At 28.9% G+C, this 15,799-nt stretch overlaps 1 protein-coding gene and 1 pseudogene across 2 annotated transcripts in view; both read right to left on the bottom strand.

Moving 5' to 3' along the window:
• Positions 1-14,015, bottom strand: part of LOC149889283 (uncharacterized) — a 29,345-nt gene extending 15,330 nt beyond the window's left edge. The window contains exons 1-7 of one of the 2 annotated variants that reach the window (XR_016451993.1): positions 13,877-14,015; positions 13,117-13,377; positions 3,747-5,054; positions 3,068-3,483; positions 2,742-2,887; positions 2,453-2,562; positions 2,206-2,382 (exon numbers count right to left, since the gene is read on the bottom strand). The gene's annotated coding sequence lies outside the window, so the exon portion shown is untranslated. The remainder of the gene's footprint in view (positions 1-2,205; positions 2,383-2,452; positions 2,563-2,741; positions 2,888-3,067; positions 3,484-3,746; positions 5,055-13,116; positions 13,378-13,876) is intronic. The other variant, XM_090085873.1, reaches the window with a different exon arrangement.
• LOC149889284 (uncharacterized) lies at positions 575-4,665 on the bottom strand (annotated as a pseudogene).
• Positions 14,016-15,799: the final 1,784 nt, after the last annotated feature.

The raw sequence follows: 15,799 nt of genomic DNA, 5'->3' as shown, positions 1-15,799 counted from the left end.
TCCTATTAAGTAATTATGGTAAAAATTTTCAAGATTATTTCGCGCCTTGTTTTCGCGTGTTTTGTTTTGCGCCTTTTTTTGCAAGTGTTTTTCGCCTTTTTTTGGTCCGCCATGTTTTTATTCAAAACTTTATTGTAAAAGTTACAGACAATTTATTGGAAATTAATAATGCAGATGGTATTGTGTTATATTACATAGTTTAAGAATGGATAATCACATAGTCGGAATGTTTTAAATCATCAAAATATTTATAAATATAAATTAAAAAACTATTTCTTCTTGAATTGAATCACTAAAAAATATCAACATTTAGATCAACATGCCTAAGAGAAACAAGATGTTTTTCATTATAAGAACTCAAAATCCCTTACTAAATTATGTCCATACTTAGAATTATTTGCGGACACTTTGTACCGGTTCTACGAGGCAGTTTTGAAGAGGTAGTGAACACTTTCTCTTGATTGCTCTAAATAAACTCTAAGGCCCTTTTTTATTGTCTTACAGAATTCAGACACATGATTGAACAGGATATGAAATTTTGGTGTTAAAGTAATACCATGTTCCAACATCAAATTTTTATAGCAGGCTTTTAAGTTTTCGATATTAGTTTGAAAGTTTTCATCAAGTCCGGATCCTAAGCAAGACTAAACAGCTAAATTTTACAACCTTAAGCATTCTCCGAAAGACTTTAGTTTAATTGGCAGCTTATCATTAAAGACTTCCCACTTTTTAAGAATTTTTCGAGAAAAATTTCCATTATATGAAGCTCCGGTAAAACAAGTTTATCTACAAGAAATTCAGAGGGGTTTCCATGTACTAATACAGGGTTTATACAATTCTTAAAATGTTGTGCACACTTAGGATTTGAACCAGATTCTTTGAATTTTGTATAGTTGTTTTGACAGCTCTCGAAAGTTCTGTAAGGAGCATTTATCCAATTTTCTCTTCTAACCCACTTACATATATAACAGGGATGAATTGAACCGCTACTTGGAGATATACCTGTCAGAATTTGACTAAGTTTTATGTCGTATACCACAATTTTCTCAGCTTTTTCAAGATTTAATTTTTCAAATAATATTTTAATGTTTAAACATCTTTCTGGGATTTCTGAAGCAACCAGAAGAAGAAATAAAGCATTTACTGAAGAATCTTTAAATATCTTTTTTAGACCATCTTTCTATAATGACCTGCAAGCTGTTACCGCTTTTGTTTTAAGGTATTCTACTTCAACTTTGCCGTAATTTTCAAAAATTTCATTGAGATTAACTATATTTAAACAAAGTTTGATAAAATCACTTCCCCCGTCAACAGTAGTTTTTAGGAACTATTTCTTAGAATCAACACGTTTAAGATCCAGGAGTAGTTTAACAAAAAGAATAACATCATTGCAGTACGCTACTGTAATATTTTTTATTCCAAAGTTTTATCTTTGTTTTTAAGTTCAAATAAAATATTTTTTTCGGTAAATAATGGGAGAAGATAACTGGCTAAATTAGAGACACAGTCTTTCAGTCTATTAGTCTATATAGTCTATATTATTCAGTCTATATAGTTCTACAGCGTTTTTTCTTGTTTCAACAACTCTGTAATTAACAATCTTTATATAATAAGTTTTACTCCAAGTATTGCATCATTTTATTGTGCTGAATTAAATTTGTATTAGTATTGTGATTTTACCTTATCATATTAGCAAGTTTTATCGTTTGATGGTTACTTAAGGAAAGAGAATTCTGAATATAAAGAAGATTTTTGTGAGTAAAATTGGTTGTTTTTGGAGTATTCTCAGATCCAATAGATAGTTTCAGTTTACTACCTCCTGTCTTCAATAAAATGGTGTTACCACTTTCACTACATAGTTTTTCATTAAAAACGTGAGAAGCCATTTGTTCCTTGACATCTAAATAAGTTACAAATCTATGTAGACTGAATGAAAAAGGTTTCGACAACTTTGTATTGTTAAAAAGGCTATCGGTTCAAAAGCTTACAAAGGCTTATTTAAATTAAAATTATCATTTTCGATTTATTATTCTTAACATAACTTTTAGTAACGCAAATTAATGCGGTTTTTCTAATACCTTGATATCGGATGCAGCTGATATGTTATTTCTTAAAAAAAAGTTACATTTATGAACTTGTTTTCTATAGAACATGGTATACAACCTTTCACAGTGAAATAATCAAAGTTATAAAAAAGTTTTCTACCTGAGTGTAGTTGCATTTCATTTAAGATGCAATCCTCTTTTAACTTTAGTCAGAAAAGAACTACACCGCGGACTAATAGCTGCCATTTTAAAACTCTTTATACCAGATTTTTTCTAGGGTATCCTTCCCTGCGTTCATGCGATTTTCCATATTTCACAGCTGTAAGTTTTTAGTTTCCTGAAATTATATAAAAAGTTATAATTTTATATTTCTTTACAACAGATACACAAATAAAATAACATTTTACCCATTTCATGTTTCAGTGTTTTAGCTTTTCGTGTCATCTTTGACCAAATAATGTCAAAATCAATTTTCTGCCTGAGATCAACACTTGTTCTTTCAACTATACCCCTACACCTTAAAAAGATAAAGATATGCTAGTACCAAGCAAAATGAGATTTGATTCATTTATCAAATCTTATTTCTTTGAGTTCAACATGGTGTCCAATTTTTCAGTTATGTGAATGGCTTTACGTCTATAACATATATACTTTTTATATATATTCATTTAGTTAAAAATAATTAAGTATACCAACCTTGAACACAATCCAATCATCATCAGCAATGTTAATATTCGAAAAACAGCTCTGAACTTTAGAGATTATATGGCTTTGGCTGTTTATTTTCATATGACATTTGCGACCACAAAAAAGACAAACTTTTTCTCTATTCTTTTGATGATCTAAAATTGTCTGAGGATGTGATTTACCGATTCTTAACATTTTTTTAAACAAAATTTGTTCTATGATTGTCTTTTTCAATTAAATTTGTGGCAGAAAAAATAGTGGATTAAAGATGGTCATAAAAGACAAAAAAGGCGCGAAAATATGGCGCGAAAAAATCATAAAAATGCCATAATTACTTAATAGGAGTTTTCATATTTGGTGGACTATACACATAGTGATCAGTAAACTATACTCTTTCAGTAAACGTTGAAATTAGTTTGGACACAATTCAGAAAACCTAAATTTACTTAAGGCTAACCGTTTAAGATAATATCTCTCAATATTTTTAGAGAATAAGATTTTAACAATAACAGTACTACAGCAACTTTAAAGCTAAAACACGGTAAAGTATTTCTTAAAATGAAAATTCTGCAAAAACCAAGATATTTTATTATCATATTTGAATATTTTGTTTTTAAAAAAATCCTTCTATCTATCCTGATTTTTGAAACCTAAGTAATTTATTTTGATATTGAGTGAACAAAAACCGAATAGTAACCCGAAATTTTTATTTTATTTTTAAATTCCTTCCCAAATCAACTATCCTCCCATTCTAAATAAAAAAAAAACAAACTTAATTATCCAAGAGGTAATGTAAAACGAACTGTTAAGCAATCTCTTTAAATAGAGAAAACCTTATATTCTAATCATCGTTCTCATTCCTTGACAAAACTTTAGAACAGTCCCACAAAAATTTATTAATAAAGGTGACTACCGTCGTTAATGTTTTATTTTAGAAGAATCGACAAAAAATACAGAAACAAATGCTCCAATGTCAAAAATAAGTTGGCCTATGAAAGAAAGAATATGTCTTACCGCAGATGTCTCTGAGCCAAAAAACATGTTGGTGTGACAGTTCCTTAAGCTTGCAAATTAAACTCAAAATGTTTCTCTCGTTACGGTGTACAAAACCGATAATAAAAGGTAAGCAGCAGTGCAATCTTTCGTTATTAATAATATCAGAAAGAGAAGCGTTGAACAAAAGATGGATTGAGGCGCAAATCCTCATTAAAAAGAAATGGACAAAATGATATTGATGACTTACAACCGATTTTTTTAAAAGACCAAGTGGTTCAAAGCCGTTCTCATCTAAAATAAGGCCAAGCTCACTATGCGAAAGATTCACTTTACCTGTATTTATAAGCGTGAAGACCACTTTGCAGACATTTAAAATATGCTGCTTTGTTTGTATAAAAAGCGAAATTGGAGCATTTTTTTCGCAGTCTTGTTGCACGATGTGTAGGAAAATCAGCATTTGTAGTTCGGTCATGGTTTTAGCAGACTCAATTTTTAAAGTAAGCAACGTTGAACAGGCTGCTTTTAAATAAAATGACACAGAGAATAAAGCCGCCTCATTTCGAGATAAGCTAAATAACTTCTCCAGGTCAGTAATCAGAGTTTTACTCGGTAGTAGATCTTCTAAAAAACTTTTTGTTCCTTTAACGTTAAGGCCCATAACTTGCATGCTTGCGGCATCTTTGTAATCTTTAATTGCGCTCCAGAGTCTATATGCAACAGCAATATTCCCACTAATAACACACCTGGAAGTTTTTGAACGAAAGACATCCGTGAGCGTTGTTGTTATAGGAGTCGTATTTGAATGTTTTGGATCGATTAAATGTTCAAAGTAATTGAACTCATCTAATCCATCCATAATAAATATTGTTGCTTTAAACGAAGAAATTTCATATCCTTTTAGAATGTTTTTATAAAACTTCTTTACCAGTTGTTTCATGTTTGAAACATTTAGATGCTAGTTCAATTTCTTGAACTCGAAATAAAAAACAAAATTTAAATCTTGCCAAAGTAGACCGTTTGACCAATAAAAAAGAAAACTTTGCAGAAGGTTTGTTTTCCCAACACCTTTAGGTCCTGAAATCATAATCAACTCTGAGTTTTTATCCAGTACCTCTTCATATTTCATTGTTCTGTAACTGTTTTGACTTTGACAAAAGTACTCCCATTCATTAAAGTCATCATTAGGAATCGTAATGTCTGCTTTTGCTACTGAAGCAAACTTTAAGTTACTAAAGAGAAGTTCGAGATCTTTTCTTTGACTCTGTCCATGTCGGTTAATTGTCCCGTAAGTGCTTTGGTAATAAGCTTTCAGTAGACCGCTTGCATCTAAATAGAATTATATGAATATGCACCACTTAAGTGTATTACTTAATTTTTTGTTTTCTCAAAAAAATCGGAAAATGTGCTTTAACCATTCAGCTAATCATTCTTTGAATGGGCAATTCTTAAATTTTAGCACAGGAGTAAAACTCTCTGGATAATTGGGAAACAGTTTTGAAACACTTGAGAAGCTAACTTACTTTCAGCTAAGTTTTTATTCCTTATTTTATTTAACTTTATTTTTGATTAAATCTTAAAAACTTGTAGAAGATTCATGGAATATTTTTTAAGTGAGAGGATTATCTAATGATGATTATAAGAAGTTGTTTAGCTAAATAAAGAGTTGAGAAATTTTGGTTGGATTTAACTTCATTGAGATTGTTGCACTAAACATTAGGACAATAGACTTTTGAGTTACGTTTTTTACGTTTAACAAACTTGTAGAATAATGTACCATATGTGAAAATAATGATTGAAAGACACAAGTGAAAGCAGCCTTTTAATATCAAATGGAATTTGAATTTAAAAAACTTGGTATGTATGTAAAATTATTTTCAACATTTTCAATAAAAGACAATACTGCTGTGGTTATTGATAATGATCCCAATAAAAATATTAATTGATTTTTATGAACCTTGTCTGCTTTGTTACATGTGGTTCAAATCGGAATTTCGACATCATAAAGTTTAAACTATTGTTAAAAGAAGCTGAGGCAAGTTTTTCAGCTTTTTCTTTTCAAGTTCTCCTATAAGAGTCAGAATCAATATTTTGATTTAGCTGTAAATGAAAAAATTAAAAGCATAATCAAATCAATAGTTTTCAAACAGCTTTTCAGTTTTTATAAACATTATAATTTGAAAAAGATGAAGAAACTCTCCATGTTGGAAAGATCTCTGGGTTTGATTAATTCAATTTTTATACTTGTTTTCACTTCATTTTTTTACTTGTCTTCACTTAACTATAGGTCATAGTTATGAAATCCATATAGATAAGATATCTTTATGTTTTAGATATTTTTGCTAATATTCAGTTTTATGCAACTTTATTTTGCAAATAACGCGTTAAACACCAGTTAATTTAAACAACAAAATTCTGGCAATATTAGGTTTCTTAAATAACTAACGAAACACAAAAAATATTCTAGCTTTTCATTCAGTTTTGACTAATTTTTTACATTTTTAATTATAATTAAAAATGTAAAAAATTAGTCAAAACTGAATGCTTAGAGTGCTTCTCTCTTAAAATTATGTACAGTTGATCTTAACTGTCAAAAGTTTAAAAAATGCTTTTTAAACATAGAAATTTTAATAAGGAGCCTGCATTTTATCATTCAAAAACTGAAAACTTTTAAAAAACCACAACTTTTACAACTTAAATTTACGAGGATTGTCAAATAAATATTGATTTCTTATCCAGCTGAATGAATGTAAAATACAACTCCAATAATGTAACCTCACCTAAAACTGGGGTTGTATTTCACACTGCAGATAATGTGAATACTTCTTCAGTCTAATTAGTGACGCAGCCTTTTTGAAAATGGACTTTTTCTTGCTCATTCTAACTTTTCACCAACTGAAACATTTGGTTTTAGTTTTCGTTCTATAATTTGAAAGTTTTCTGCGAATTGACTTTTCCAAACTATATTTTCATTTCTCATAATGCCTGTTTCAACAGTTGTCGCATTTATCAAAGAATGAATAGTATTATAGTCTTTAACTAGATCATCCAAATGTATGCATGAGTTGAATTGGTTGTAAAATGTATCCTTACTTTCGCTTTCATTGTACAAGTCAATCTTTCTACTACACTCAAATTTTACTCATTTTCTGTAAAGTGCAGTTCCACTAGACTTTGTAAACCTTTATTATGAAATTCTTTACCTTTACCAACCCAAATTTTACTAGGCTTTTTTTCAATGAATAATGTTTTATAAGCTTTGGCAACAGTGTTTCCAATTTTATCTTTTAGAGAAATTAAGTAGCCGTTATTAAAAAAAACATTAATTCCTGCTGAAAAGTATCTTATACGTTCGTTAAGTTTGGAGAACGTTTGCATATCAATAAGATCTGCCGCTCATCTTTCATGCACATCACAAAGAATAGCTTTTATTTTAACCTATTTTCTTTTCACTAGCCTTTTAATCTATCTTCCATTTGAAAAAACACTAGCACTGAAGGTGCCATGGCTTGTGACACTAGACGGTTTACAAATCAGTTATTGTCAAATTTAAACTCATTATCCTCAACTAAATCGATACAAAAATCTGATTTGCTCTGCTTTTTCTCCGTATTTAATCTTCTTCAAATATTAAAGAAACTTAAACATTTATGTCCTTCAAAAACGGAGAACAAAAATGCCTAGATATATTGCTTTTTAACATATATCCTTCTTATTTTTCATATTTAGAGTTATTTGATTATCAGCAATTATATTAGATTGCTTAGAATATGGCTCAGCAGCTTGTTTCTTTGCTTTAACTTCATCATAAAGTGTGCTAATATTTTGTCTACTTGGTATTTTTTTTCATAGTTTTTCCGTAAACAGCATATTCATGAGCCTGAAGAAATCCTACTCAATCTATCTCTTTGCATTTGAAATAGCGGACATTTTTCTTAAGGGCTGCGCAGTACTTCGCAAAGTGATTTAACCCTTTAGTTTTGTATAACCAGTTAGGCCTAAACTCTTTTCAACACGTTGTAGTTCTTTTAGCGTTGACTTTTTTAATTAGAGAAATATAAGCTTTACTTGTAACGGATATTTTGAAACCTTTCTTAAAAAAGTTCAATGAAATTTTCAAGTGCTTTTCCTTTGAAATTTGATCTGTTTATCTCTAAGTACTGTTCTTAATTCTTCTAGCTTTATCACTTTCTTGTAAATAGCAATTTTTATTATCAAGGTATCATTCATTGAAATTGTTAAACTAAATAATTTGGGCTTTTACTATTACGCATAATTGCGCAGATATTTCAACGAAATAACTGATTTTAGTGCTCCCAATAGTTGCGCAAAGCGCTAGCACATGAAGCTAATTTTCTCTCCATTAAATCTATATTTTACATTCCTGTCACTAATAAAAGCTTTAAAGGCTTTTATTAGTGACAGGTATGTATTAGTATTAGTTGGAAAATTTTTTATCTTGGTGAAAAGTAGCATTTTACATGAATGTTAGTCACAGATACTACATGGACAACAAATATAAGGTGAATTGTTACAAAGTAAGATGGTGTTATGTTTGGATCATCATCAATCAGTATACTTATACAAAGCAAACATAGTTGTATATTGACTATGATGATTTATAGTCTCACACCCTTCATCTCCTAGTTGATACATTATATGGTTACAAAGCTAGGTCAAACAGTTGTTTGCAAATGTAGCATTACCAGCATTAGCATGATCATCATCGTAAGGTTTAGAAAACAATTTTCCGAAATTCTTCCGTTACTATTGAGCGACATTTTTTACATTTTCATCAAATATAGTACGAGTATTTGACTTAATCCCTTCCCTCAACTGTTATACTTTGACAACTCACTTAGTACTATAGCAAACGTCAATTGTCAAACAAAATTATTGATTATTGAAGTTTGAAATAATATGATTAATTATCTTGGCTTCTGCAATCGTACTTCTCTATTCATGCTTTTCAGCCTTTTTAATTACCTTTTTATTAACCAATTAAAAATTTTTTTTTTATAGATATGTCTCATACGAAACCGGTCATGCCTGCATAGTAGCTTTTTGCACAATTTGATTTGGCTTCTTGAAGAACTTTATGAGTAAACTTTTTTTATACTATAAATATTTTTTTTAGATCATTTCCAATAGAGGTATAAAGCTAAAAACAAAACTTGTTGCTAGTAGTAAACCTTGTCCATACCTTTTACCTGCATGACTAACATTTCTTCCATCATCTCAATCCGATTTCACATCCTTTGCATCGAGATAAATATAAACCTACTCCATCACTTTGAAAATTGTGAATAGCACATTTATAACCCTTTTTCTGATTGAAACCTTATCCAAGTGTTCTATTTCCAAGTAAATTTTCAACACCAGCAGTGGCTTGACCAGATAGAGCACCAACTCTAAGAGCAGGTAAGACAGTTTTTGCACTAGTTGGTAAAAGACTTGCTGCAACACCTGCTAATACACTTATAAATCCTTTTTCAATTTAGATATTACAAGCTACTCGACATTTTGTCACTTTCACAACTCATTTTAACTCTTTTACCATTCTCAAATGCGCTTTCATTTATTTTTAGTTATGAATTTCAAAAAACATGCAAATCATTGTTATCAGATGGATTCGCATTTTCCTTCATAATTTTGACAATTAAACACAGTTCAAACTGATTTGAGAGCGTCTCACATGTTTTGTTAATGCCTTTCAGAAAATTTAGTTTTTACTTTGGAATAGTTAACTTTATTTGAATATAATAATTTAAAATTAAAAAAATATTTAATATGGCGCTGAAAGCACCATTGTGCTAAAAACAATTTACGTTTTGATTCTCTGATAATTTTCTTTATTCATTGATATCATGGTTTTTAAAGGTGTAAGTTATTACACTTAATTGGATCTTTAACATGTTCGTATTGGGATATATAACATGGTTTTTTGATTTCTGTTAGAGACTCCTTCAGTTTTTTAATATAATTAGTAAGTTATCTACTATGACTATTGAAACTGGTAGTTTGGTCTTTACTCTTATTTTTTCAAAATCTCTTTCGAGTTCCTTTTCTTTTTTCTTATTTCACTTCAGAAGCATATGCATCTAATTGATATTCATCTGATAATTTGATATTAAAAGAAATATGTTTTTCGTCTACTCTTAGAACTTTTAGAATTTTGCTTCCACCGCTTAAATTTACAAAACCTCTTAAACGTTTTTAAGATCTCTTTTTTTAAATTATAGCAATAAGGATTTAACAATAATTTTTGTTACTGTTTCCATTATCTTGCCATTTTCTATATTTAATAGTCGTATAATTCAATTTCTGTCACAAACATATTTCAATCTTTTTTAATTGTGCGGAGTACTAAAAGCTGACTCGCTACGTTTAACTATAGTTAGTAACTCAATTTCAAATGCATGATTATTGCTTAGTATAATAATATTTACGGTAATAGACTTTAAAATGGATACATAAGATTTTTACGCTTATTTCTTTGAAAGAATCATTCAGATCTCAAAAAGACTCTGAAAGATAAACAAAGTCATTAAAGCAAAGTATTTTTTACCAGCACCTTCTATATTGGTAATGTCTTAAAGGTGTTTTTCTGGTATTATTTTAAAACCAAAATGATGCCCTCCTTAAGTCATCCTCGCTGATTCCATTCTCATAAACTAATACTTATCTAAAATGTATATTTTTTTGTTTCATACCTTAATATATTAATATACAAAATATTTATAGAGCTTCGAATGGTGTAAAGCACAAATGTATTTCTAGCCTATCCAAATTTAATCTTTCTTATCAATTGAAAATAGATCTATTATTATACATTGTCTAGCTTTGCAACATAATAATCGTTTCTAAACATTGACCCTTTCTTAAATTTTATTCAGGTCATCACCAAATAGTGGAGTCACATGGTATGTCATTTACATACCAGAAGGTAGTTCTGAGCTGGCATACACCGTTAGTGAAGGTGAATGTGCATTTTGATGGTGTTAACGATCAATACTATATTTCCATATAAGTAAATTAAATAACACTAAATCTATTTGCTAATGATGGAAAACAAATATCAAGTAGATAATACAGACGCAAAATCCACTTCATCAGTCTAAGGGTTTAAAAATATCAATCAGGTATATGTTTGTTAAGAATATCCTTTACTAAGAGTAGATAGTGTTCATATTCACATGGGTAACATTTTAGGATCTTATGAACTTGGTTGATTATCAATTCCTTTATGAAAGTGTCATGGTATGTAGCCTTTGCACTAAATTATTTAATCATCTAAAAATTCTTGCATAATTAAGTTTAGTTCTGAAAATAAAAGAGATGCAGCTTTTGAGAAGTATGCTGATTTTAATGTTGTTAAATTTTTTATGTCTAAAGTAATCCATCATTGTTGTTTATCATCGTACTCGACAAATTATATGATATTTGGAAGTGTTCCTGATTTAAATGATGGTCCCAATGCAATATATCAAGCTAAAGTAATCCTGAAGCCAAAGTAAAAAGATTTGTTATTCAATATAATGGAATGTACTAAATGGCTTATTAGCTTGTTAAGTATGATGTAATCAAAAAAGATTAGTTAACTTTACTTCACTTTCATTAATTGGACGTACAAAATTAACATAAGTTATTTAAACCCAACATGATTTGATTTCTAAATAGAGATAAACAATTTTTCACAGTTTTTTGTCAGTGATGAATTTTTCGAGATATTTTGTTAAGTGTAATCTAGTTATAGTTTAGGCTAACTTGCCATGGTGAGAATAATTTTACAGTTAACTATTTTATATAAAAAAAAAAAACTGCTGAAAAAATTGATAGTGCTAAATCTGAAACAAATTCAACTGAGGTTGGAGTATCACCATCATATTTAGAAAAAAGTTTTATAAGAAAATCTCGTGGCACAATTAATGGTGTGTAGGATATGGGATGTAATATGATAACAAGTGTAAATGAATGAAATAATAACCAAGCTGCTGCTACAAAGAATTATGAAAAAAATGCATGAGGTTACATATGTTTTTCGTCAAGCAATTTGTTATAATTAGGTGAAAACTATACCTAATTAAAATTCTTATAAGGTATATTTGATCTCATTTAATAGCAACTTTATCAGTTTGTTATTGGTAACAAGTGTAATGAGATGCGTTTACTATTTTATTCTTTTATTGTTAGTGGCAGATATAATTAGAGAACATTGGTGCGTGGGACTCCATATTTAAAAATGACTTCATTAACATTTAAAGAATTGGTATATCAATAATATTATCAAAAATAAATGTAAAAGAGAGTGATAATTTTGGTGGATATTTAGATGGTAATTAAAATTTGCCATCTGATTGATTCATACGTCTGTTCCTTCACCAAAAATGCTTAAATATAAAAAACCACTGTACTAACGCAAGCTTTTATATATTATTATTTAATAAAAAGAAATATATCACACCTTACTAATTTTACTAAAAAGTCTCTTTCAAAATTTCCATTTTCTAAATGCACCTTTATATTTTTTTACAATGATTTTTAATTCCAATGTGAATGCAAAACCCTTATTTAACTTTTCCCTCACTCAAGCATTCCTTACTTTGTGAAATCTTCAATGTCTACATTTCCTCTCATTTTCTTTTAATATCATAAAATCTCTGCAATGATTGAAAGTTTACCATCGATCAATAGTTGGACATATGGTTCAAATTAATAATTGATTTCTGTGTCAAAAATAAAACTAATGATTAAATTGAAGCTAAGCTTAATGGTTGGATCGATTTTTAAAACGCGTTTTCAGGTTAAAAATTTTAACCATATTTTTAATCATTGCTGAAATGTTAAACAAATGACCATAATGGGTCATTCACGTCATATAAGTTCTATTCCAAGTTTCTTATAATGGTAGAAATTTTATAATAATTTATAAAAGCTTAATGCTTGAACATGTAGTCAAAAGATTAAATGCTAGATTTCAATTTTTTAACCATAAATTTGATCATCGCTTAATGGTTAAACATTGGTCAAACGGGGTTGAGCAAGCTCTTGCATTTCTTTTTTACTAATATTTTATTAACAAACTTTGCAAAAATTAATTTTTTGGTTATTTTTCAAGTTTGAAGAATGTAACTCAACCACTTTTGAAAAAACCATTATAAAACTTCTTTGAAGGTCTGAGAAATAGAACACTTTAGTTGTTCCCATTTTATCATCCTGCAACTAATTATTCAATTAAATTTTCTGCTTATCTAACTAAATATATTTTAAAAGCGTTTTTTTTGTTAAGTTATTTCTTAATCATTTATAAATTCTGTTACTTCAATCCTTAGCCAACTTGAATTATAGAACAAAGTTTCTAAAGTATTTCTATTTCGAAAGCATTACTTACAAATCATTTGGATTTCATTCAAAACATCTACTTTACCCATCAGCGTGAGAGATTTTTCGATCACAGATATAAAGTCGGAAGGATTTCGTAAAACCAACTTTTTTAGCAGCTCGTCCATTTTAAGCTGATCACTCTGTTCATCGAGATCGATATAATCAATCACAGCTTTATCAAAAGCAGCATCACGTGCAAATCTTTTCCATTCCGGAGAGATGTTGTCAACCAAAATGCATTTTATTTTTGGATCCATGATGAATTTTTCTAAAACAATGACAGATGTCCTGCACTTAGTTTCTAACAAATCGGTCATTCATTTTGTAAAGTCGATTTTTCATCTTATTTCTAATGTTAGTATCTTTAAAGCCATTTCATATCACACCGTTGTTAAAACACCCTTTTTAAAAATTATTTGTAATATAGGTAAGATAGCCTGAAATAAACTTTATTTTTACAAGAGGTCCCTCATTAGCATGACTGTTAATATAGATATGAGGCGACTGTTACTATAGACTGTTACTATAGAATGTGGTGGTGGCAAAAGCTATTCTTAAGCATTGAGAATACCAACGATGATCATTTAAATGGCTTTATTATTTGGTACTTTATAATTAGTTTTGACGAAGAAGATAATGGAGTACTGAATTTATCTTTTAGAGTAAAAAACGAAGAAAGTAAACATTTTTGCTGTAAAGTAGTTTAAAAATCTATATTTGAATCTGAGTCGATCATAGAGATCTTTAAACAAAAATTGCATACCCACCGATTCACTTCCTTTTCTACTTTTTGCTACGTATCTTTAAAAAAATATGCAAACATCAGTTAAAATCAATCGCTATTTTTAAATTGCTATTATTGAATATCTCATCACAGGTTTATACAATAACTTTGCAATTACACTCATTGAGCACATGCTACGAAACAAATAATCGCGCTGATGTTTGTTTAAAGTCAGTGAGATAACAGCATGATAGAAGATATGGAAAATGTCATAAACTGATCGGTTGAAATGCTCATCACTATTTTTATTTTTGTGATGGTAAAATGTTCTGATAATGTAAATTTGCTGATAATTTAAATTTACTAATTAAATCTTTTGTTTTAAAAAAGTTCATAAACTTAAAAAATAAAAAAATAAAAATGAAAATTAAAATTAAAATTAAAAAAATTAAAATTGAAATTATGGATAAATGAATAAAATTATTAGAGAATCCAATGCCGGTGTACCGGGATACCAAAAACAGGGATTTCGGTCGATTTTGTCTAGTTTCGAATACCGGTTTAAAAGGCTTATATACCGGTATTTCGCTTTGAATGGCTGTTTTGTTATATATTATTTTAGCAATATTTGATTTATAACGAAAGTCTTAATTAAAGTATTACAACATTTAAGTAGATATTAAGATACAACTACATTTGAGACGTATTGCATTGTCGTATTTCAGATTATAAATATACAAAAGTTCGTAAACATTTGTTGCTTATTTTTAAAATATTTTTTATTCTATCATGTGTTTAAGCTCTTTGTTTGGGTAAAAGCCTGATATACAATAGTAAAGTTGTCAAATTCTAATTCCTTGAAAACTTTTTGATGAAACTCTGCCCATTATAACTTGACTCATTTTTCAAATCATTTAAATTCCCAGGAGGTTTATAGTTACGGGTTGCTGTTTTTATTCTTTTTTGAAACAATCATAAGTGCGTATACTTTAAAGCAATTTGTTAAAAACTCTTTATTTCTTGAGTTCTTCATGTTATATTTTTAGTTATACGGCGAGGATCTAAAGGTAAATAACGGTTTCTCGTTTTTACAAATAACAATATCTTTATATAACTGTTTCTTTAATAGCATTTTTAAAAACAATTACCAAGAACAACTTTGGTAAGTTTTAAAAATTAACATTTTAAGTTTAAAGTTATTTAAATTCATTTCATTTAAATATTGAATGTTTATATCAGTCAAATTATGTAACTGATATAAACATTGTGAGGATAAAATATGTGACACATATTTACAAATAGAGATAATATTTTAATTTAGCCAATGGAGAGTGAAATTAAAAAGTTTATTAAGCAATCAAAGGGCGGAGAAAAATATTCTGTTTGGTGTTTCTTTCTCAAATATGAAAAAAGGGCATAGCGCAAAGTGTAAGATGTGCGCTAAAGTTATAAAAATAGCATATGGCTCAACACTATTGAACCTCTTGGTGAATCTAGTTCAATATCTGATACGCCTCCTCCAAAAGTTACTAAATATTTTAAAAAAACTACAGAATACTCGCTGGCAGCTATCTTATCTAGTATGACAGCACTTGATGGGCTTCCATTCAGATTTTTCATAACATCCAATGATCTTCGAAAATCGTTAAAAACTTTAAATTTAAGTAATAAACTTCAAAAATATGCCACGACTATACTAAAAATTGCCACTAGTTATAGCGAAATTATTCAATAGTTAGTAATTAAAGAAATATCAGAAATAAATTTAATGGAAAAGGTTTAAGAATTAATTTTGAAAAGTGAACTTCCATTAGGAACCGGCGATACATAAGCGTGAATGTTCACTCGGAGACATAGTTTTGAAATTTAGGACTTCTCCGAATCAATTGAGGTTTAGGGTTCCGAATCAAAACATGGGCATTTTAATAAGAAAGGAATTTGGAATCAAAGCACTGCTGTTGAAAAA

The sequence above is a fragment of the Hydra viridissima genome, unplaced genomic scaffold (genome assembly GCF_058129835.1).
Source record: "Hydra viridissima isolate aposymbiotic clone 2 unplaced genomic scaffold, HvirCarnegie_v1 scaffold_4, whole genome shotgun sequence".
Taxonomy (NCBI): domain Eukaryota; kingdom Metazoa; phylum Cnidaria; class Hydrozoa; order Anthoathecata; family Hydridae; genus Hydra; species Hydra viridissima.
The sequence above is the reverse complement of the archived record's forward strand: the minus strand, read 5'-3'. Positions and strand labels throughout refer to the sequence as shown.